This window comes from Pinus tabuliformis, chromosome 1_2, assembly GCF_031772625.1.
Source record: "Pinus tabuliformis cultivar Carrire ecotype Pingquan chromosome 1_2, CPIR1, whole genome shotgun sequence".
NCBI lineage: Eukaryota > Viridiplantae > Streptophyta > Pinopsida > Pinales > Pinaceae > Pinus > Pinus tabuliformis.
The window spans coordinates 632,885,948-632,893,742 of record NC_142298.1 but is presented as its reverse complement, the minus strand read 5'-3'; the positions used below and the strand labels follow the sequence as shown (position 1 = coordinate 632,893,742).

General features: G+C 33.8%; 1 pseudogene; it reads right to left on the bottom strand.

The window, feature by feature from the left end:
• Positions 1 to 4,754: 4,754 nt before the first annotated feature.
• On the bottom strand, positions 4,755 to 7,477 carry LOC149207222 (protein JINGUBANG-like; annotated as a pseudogene).
• Between the last annotated feature and the right edge of the window lie 318 nt (positions 7,478 to 7,795).

Genomic DNA, 7,795 nt, shown 5'->3' with positions numbered 1-7,795 from the left:
CTGTACTATCTCTTTGGATATTTCACAAAACTCTTTCCACTATGAAATTTTGTATGATATTCCATATCTGGACTATTGTAGCAAACTCACAGCTATATTTCGACTGTTAATGAATTTAGGAGTTTATGAATTCCAATTTACTGTGGAAAACAGCTAAGTGAGTTTGAAATGGGTTTGAATGCAACCACCCAAATGGTATTTAATTTTATGGTTATCGCTGATATTTGTTGAACTAAGTCTTTCATTTTTGAGTAAATCTAGCAAACAAGTTTTATGTGAATATAATAGACATGTTTAGATATCATAAGATTCGGTTAAAAGGAATCGGGGTACATGGCTCTGGATGTTCTTCCCGAACTCGTTCGAGGCCTATAAACCCTAGGTCTCTATCTAACCGCGATGCAACTGTAGGGGTTTAGCTGAATGCATTTAAAAAGTTTTCCTTATTGATTCTCTGATACAGATAAAGAAAGATTTCCTGAGTGTATTTGAAGAACTGATATCTATATATTGTAAACATGAATGTTTTTACAGTCTATACAAATTAATATATATGACATACAGAGAGGCAGACATGATTATAGTTTTATTGTTTTCTACTTAGCATGTGCTTCTGGATTAAATCAATAAGTTGTCTATAGCAACTATCATGCGTAGTAAGCTAGCATTTTTACTAATTTGCAAATTACATTCATATATATATCAGTAACCATTAGTAATGCATGTTATCCTTCCAGTTTTACTATTCTTCTCAGGAATCAATAGACATTAATTACTACTACTCAATCATTAATGTACATTCTACTTAACAATAGCATTCTATCTTTTCCTAGTGACAATGATTAACATGGTAGTATCACTTATCTGTCTTTGAATATGCAAACAATAATTATTTGGAATATCTCTCCACCTAGCCTCTCGGAACTTGAAATTACGTCCAGATTCCCCCTTTATTATTAATTTTTTGAAATTTCACATATCAAATTAATATTAAATGAATTACAAAAATTTTACATCCACTTATTCTGAATCATATGAATTATAAAAAATTTACATCCACTTATTCTGAATCTCTAATTATATCAAGGTTTGATATAAAATTATTTTATTTAAAATAATATATATAAAAAAAAAAATTTGTAGTTAATATTAATTTTATTTTTAAATTATATATGTGTGGGGGATTTTTCAAACATTTAATTTAAAGTTTACATTAAAATATGTTTAAAAAGTAAAAATATATTATTTTATTATTATTTTGTTTTTCTTATATAAAATTATCTTGCTTAATATGAACATTAAAATACTTTAAAAGAGATATGTTTCAACTCTGGATTGAATGTGTAAAGAAACATTTTGTAGACTTGAAGTCTTGAAAAAATGTTTTAGCCTAAAGAGATTTGATCTCTCAGGACACTTCAAAGATTAGTGGTTAAGATTAAAGACATTTGCATATCAAGAGATTTCATCTCTTAATGATTGGTAGGTTCTTTTTCATTGTTTAAATTATATTTTTGAATTTATAAATGGATGCCTAAATTGTATAAATTGCATTTTTGAATGCATAAATGGATTCCATGCTTTAAAATTCTTTTAGCCATTTGGATTTTATTGACTACACAATATCTCTCAACAAGAGTCATAACCTCAACACCAGTTTGGGTGAGATTGCCAAACCTACCTACCCTTGCATCTTTGGAATTTCTCCTCGCTAAAAGCCATTGGAAATGCAATTGGGAAATTTTACTGCAAATGCCTAGAAACAGAGGAATATGCCAGAACCACCTTTGCACGCATTTGTGTGGAAATGGACTTTAGTGCCGGATTCCCAGTTGAAATAAACCTAACAAGTAAAGATTATGTGTGGAACCAGAAACTCAATTATGAAAGTGTCCTCTTCAAATGTCGATCCTGCTTTGAGACAGGCCATCTAGCCAAAAATTGCCCAAAAGCCTCCTAGAAAAATTCTACTAAAAAGAATCACCACAGATCTACATGGTGGGAAGGAGCACAAAAAGAACATTACATTGTCATCAAGGAAGAATACTCTCCAGAAAACTCTGAATCGCAAGAAATCGGGCAAGAAAGAAACAACTCTCAAGACAAGCAGGGGGAAAGCCCCACCCAACAACAAAAAAATGAACTCGACAACCCCTCAAGCATCAACAGGTATGAGGATTCGAATACCGCACAAAATAAATCTTCATCTAATAACAAAGCAAATCTCCCAGACCAAACTTCTTCTCTAACTATCTTCAAAAGGACGAACACAACATATCGCGAAGCTAAGACACCAATGTCCCAAGAACCAGAAGAGATGAAGGAGATGCAAGATAAAGGAAGTTGGAAGACCATAGAGAAAAAAAGAAAGCTACAACACCAATCTCGCCAAGAAAGATGAGAAGCCAGACAATTAAGAACTAAGAAAATTATAGGTCCGATAGACCAATTTGGTCTCAGTGGACGTTACCCACCACCACCACCACCACCACCATCATAATCATCATAAACTTGCAATTCCCAACCAATCATTGCTATATTTTACAAGAAATTCAATGAAAATATATTGAAAATGAATAATAAAACTACTTGAAATGTTTTAAATATACAAATTTATTTTTTTCAATTTCTTTATACAATATATACATATTTTTAAACCTCATATAAATGAAAATTGAAATATTTTATTTATAAACCATGTTATTTATATTAAGATATTTTTTATTAATATATATTTTTAATTATAAATGAATTTTTAAATATTTTATTTATTATTTAATAATTTTATTTATTGTTATTAATAATAATAATAATTTTTAGATGCTAAATTGATTCATGTCCTTTTAAATTAATTGAGATTTTAAATTTTCAATTATTTATTTTAAATTTTAAATTATTTCCTTTTTTACTTATTGAAAAATTTTATTAGATTCAATATTAAAATTATTATTATTTTTTTACCATTTTATTTATTTATATATAAATATATGTATAGATTTGATATTAAAATACATTAATTAAGATTAATATTTAAATAAATTATTTAAGTATTATATTACAATATAAGATCTGTAAAATTATTATTTTTATTTATTTTAAATTGATATGTTATTAAATATACATATGACTGAGAGTTGAATAAAATATTTTTATTAATAAATTGTAAAACTAGCAATGAACCAAAAAAATTAGTATTATTAGAAATTTTACAATATTTTTAATTAAACTTTAATAATGTTTTGAATTAAAATTTAATAATATTTTGAATTAAAATTAATTCTATTTATTTTTGTCGGAATTTATTTTAAATATTGTATTTTTATTAATAAAAAAATGTAACACCCGAGGTTGAATAAGAAAACAATTTTTGAATTGAGGTTTATGTGATCCATATCAAGTTTATGAGAGATTTTTCGGGGTAAATCACATGATATTTCATTTGTCGCGTTTCGAACCAACCAGTTTGGTTCATCGTCAGGACAAGTTGAAGAATCAGATCAAGCTTTGCATGTTAAATAGTCAGAGCAGAACCTCCAACGGCTATAATTCTTGACCAGGGAACGGCTAAATTTGACTAGGAAACAGTTAGTTGGACTAGACGAGAGGCATAAAAATAAGTTAATTTAATTGATTATTAAATTGATAGTTAGTTATATTATTATTAAATTAAAAGTTAAAAAGACATATGAATTTTCATATAGGTTTTAACTATTTTATAATTATATATATATATATATATATAAATTAATTTTAAATGATTATTAAATTAAAAGTTGGTTATAAAAGTATTAACTATTTAATAAATATATATAAAAATATAAATATTAGAATAAGTCAAGTGTTAGAAAGGATAAAACTATAATACTTAAATATTCATATTTAATTAATTGTTTATCTAATTGTTAAATTAACTTATTATCATATAATAATTTCAATATTAAAGTAATTATATTTCTTTTATCCATTAAAATTATTAGCATCTAACTAAAAAAACCACATATATCAATCAAAAAAGAACAAAGGCCAAAGGATACAAAAGAATAAAGGCCAAAGGATACGGGATAACAAGAACAAGCAATAAACGAGGGAGGGGAGAAAGGGAAGAACGACTAGGAAGAAAGTGTTGAGACCCGGCAACTACTGATCTTCCAGCAATCAAAAAAGAAAACAATTTCTTAACAAACTATGTCATAGAATGCACCTCTTCGTGTAATTAAGTAGAGTTTGATGAAATTTCATAAATTCAAAAAAATAGTTTGATGAAATTTCATAAATTCAAAAAAATAACAAATGTATCTTTGTTTTTAAAAACAATGGACATGGTTTATTAACCTTCTTACTGTAAAGCAAAATATATGCTGCAAACACAGGAGGAAAATCATTCCCATCTTCAAGTCGTAAATATATGAAAAATAAACCCAGAAAAGGTAGTACGTCAAAATGAAATATAACTCCGCCATGTAAATTTGATTCAAATTTGACCTTCAATATGAAACAGCAATTTTGCAGTCAGTTGACACAAAGCCTGCTATGGCCATAGTAACGGTTTCCAGATTGTGGTGGCATCGATATATGGACAATTATGAAATACCGAAAAATCGGATTGCATAATAGCTTGTACTGCCTTTATATGGCATCCACTCCTGCTTTCCTCACGGTTTAATTAGCTAATACATTTGAGTCCCCAAAACAATTGTGCGACGCGCTTTCATGAATCATTCCTATTATTTCTTTTACACACAAAGCCCCCAGCATTTACTTAAAATCATTGAATCTCAATTGAGTGTGTGGTTTTCAAGGGACTACGCATCCATCTGATCGCCGGAACATCTGGTATTCGAAAAAACCCACCAAACCTTAATCTCGTGATCCACTCTCCCGCTGTACACGTGGCATCCCATCACAGAATCTACAGACGCGGCAATGGATTTAACGGGCCCTCTGTGACCTTCTAACACTGCCAAACACTAATGGGCATTTTTCTCTCCTCTGTTCCGCACTCTGATTGTATTATCAGCAGATCCACTGCATAAAAATTCTGCAACACTCGCCAAGCATAAAAAGTTTGTGACCTCTCAAAGGACCGGACACGCTCATATGCCGCGCGCTACCCTCCCTTTGCCAAACAATGATGGAACGATCACAAGCTCCGGAGTACAGAATGGAGCCGTTTGGGCTGAGAGCCAATGCGTTGATAGCAGATTTATGTCTCTCAAGCGTTGCAACCAGAGAATGCTTTATCTCGCCTGAGGCTTTTGCCCAGATTTTGATTCTGGAATCCGCAGATCCTGTGTAAACAAAACCATCTACCGAAACCACAAGCGCATTGATGGCATCGTCGTGCGCTCTGCAAGATTCAACGCATCTCAAGTCGGAAAGCCTCCAGATCTTCTCCGTCCTGTCCCAGGAACCCGAGTATAAAAACCCTTTTGTATCAACCGACAGAACCGATATGGTATCCACATGTTCAATCCAGAGAGCCTTCCTGTGCCTGCGCACTTCAACATACTTGCCAGGAAGTATGCGTTGATCACATAATCCTTAAGGGTCGGCATGGTGGCCACCAGATTAGGCCCTGACATCTTCCCACTGCTTTTCCAAACTCTAATTCTATGATCTTGATGCGCGATGTATATCCTCTCGCCGGAAAGCAGAATACACTTCACAGCCCCATCCCCGTGGCCAAATTCACAGTGCCCATTGACCTCGGGATTTCTCCATACTCGAATTTTATTTCCGGAGGACCCGCTGTACAGGAGGTTGCCTTCCATTGCTAGAGAAAAAACGCACCCACCATGGCCTCTCAGTGTAGCTACGCATCGACAAACAGTGCCTCCGCCGTTGGTCTTCAGAGACTCATGATCTATGATCCCAATAGAGGGGATTGATGCTAGACTGCTATCTGAAGAAATACTAAATTCTGATTGCAGGCTTGTCACAGTTCTTTTACTGTAATCAGATTGTGAGCTACCCTCTGACATGAGGCAGCTCGGTTGAGATGCTTCTTCAAAACTGCCCTAAGATTTAACCATGTTATCTTTAAAATCCTTCATGGCTGAAGAATGTTTAATCTTCCTTGAAACTGAGCTTGCTCTGCTAAAGAAGGAGGATATGTGCTGAAATTGAACTTGAATACCATGAGATTGATGAGATTCACAGGATAAGCTAAAATTTCTAACAATGGAGCCCCGTCTCTGACGAAATCACGTCCAAGCAGACCAGTTACTTATTCTAAGTGACACACTGTATTTTCCCTGGAAGGTGTGAGGCAAGCTGTCGGGCATTAACCGAGGAAGGTGAATAGAAGATTGTATGTTGATAGGGTGGGCATATTTTAAGCTTTAAATGATAAAAATGTTGATTATGGGCCACATCCGTACTTTCGAGATAGACAAAAAAAAACATACACGCACAAGGTTATGGCACTTTAAAGGAGTACAAATGAAAAAGAGGCCGCTCAATATGGCTTTATGGCAAGAGCTAATCAGCCATACATTGGGATTGGGATTAAATGTCTTTATGTAGGTTGGCCAGCTATGTATGCCATGTATGTTAAGGGGGCGTATTATAAATCTCCGGCGGGCACCTTTATCACCTTTCTGGCAGCTGGTGCGGGACCCACCAATTATAGAGCCCGGGCCCAAAACGCAGCGCTCTCCAAAACCATAATGCGCGCCAAAACGCATTCGTGACCCAGCCGAAACTCTGCAACCCGCCTTCACGAAGCTCTGCAACCCGCCTGTCACGAAGCGCTGCAACCCGCCTGTCACGAAGCTCTGCAACCCGCCTATCTGAAGCTCTGTTCAACCGAGGAATTTTAAAGGTATGCAGTATACGGATACGGATTTACAGTTTCTTGCCCAACATGATGGAGAAATTCCTTTTCTGATATCATCTGGTCTCATAATTGACATTTTTTTTTACGAAGAACGAGCGTTTTACAGCTTTTAAGATATCCCTTTATGGCAGGCGTTTTACAGTTTCAGGCTGGTTCATTGGCATAAACGATACGGATTTACATCTATTTTCAAAGACAAATTGAATTAACTTTTTTTTCTTTTCGAGTTTACATCTATTTTCAAAGACAAATTGAATTAAACAAATTTCAAAAATAAAAATTTCCTTCCCCATTGTTTTGAAAGTTTACATCCATTTTCTGTCCATTAGGTTTTCTGTCAAAACCCCTGAAATGTATTTCTAAGGCGCAGAAAACTGTTGGTACAACTGCTTCAGGCAGTTTAAGAATATGATGCAAAATAATTACATTCTTGTATTCATGTACAGTCAGAAATCCAGTTTCAAGTTTCCACATTTAAAAATTTCAAATTCGAGTCCAGAACCGGTTGCTCATGGCTCTGTTAAGCATGCCTTCCACAGTAATGTCGAAGGCATCTTTTGGAAGCGTCTCACTACCACTTTTTGCTGCAAAATTCATGTAAAGCAACCTCGGAATAATCTCAGCGATCTTCTTCCGCATTTTCCTTATTTTCTTCTGAGAATAGCTGTTCAAGAAGTCCTCAATTCTCAGGTCCTTTTGGCGATTCACCACTCTCTGTTCAGGGATAAAAACAGAGTAGGCCTTTGTGTTTGAAGGAATATGATAAAATTTGTCATTAAGGTTCACCCTGCTTGAATCTTGTGAAATGTCTACTTGTCATCTCTGTCCAGGAGGTTATACAATTTTTGCGAGTACTGGCATAACCTGGACCTTGGCTTATAACATTCTGTGGCCAAATCTGGCATATAACAAGTTCAGATTACATTCCTTAGGTCACGTACTGATATATCTGGTTAT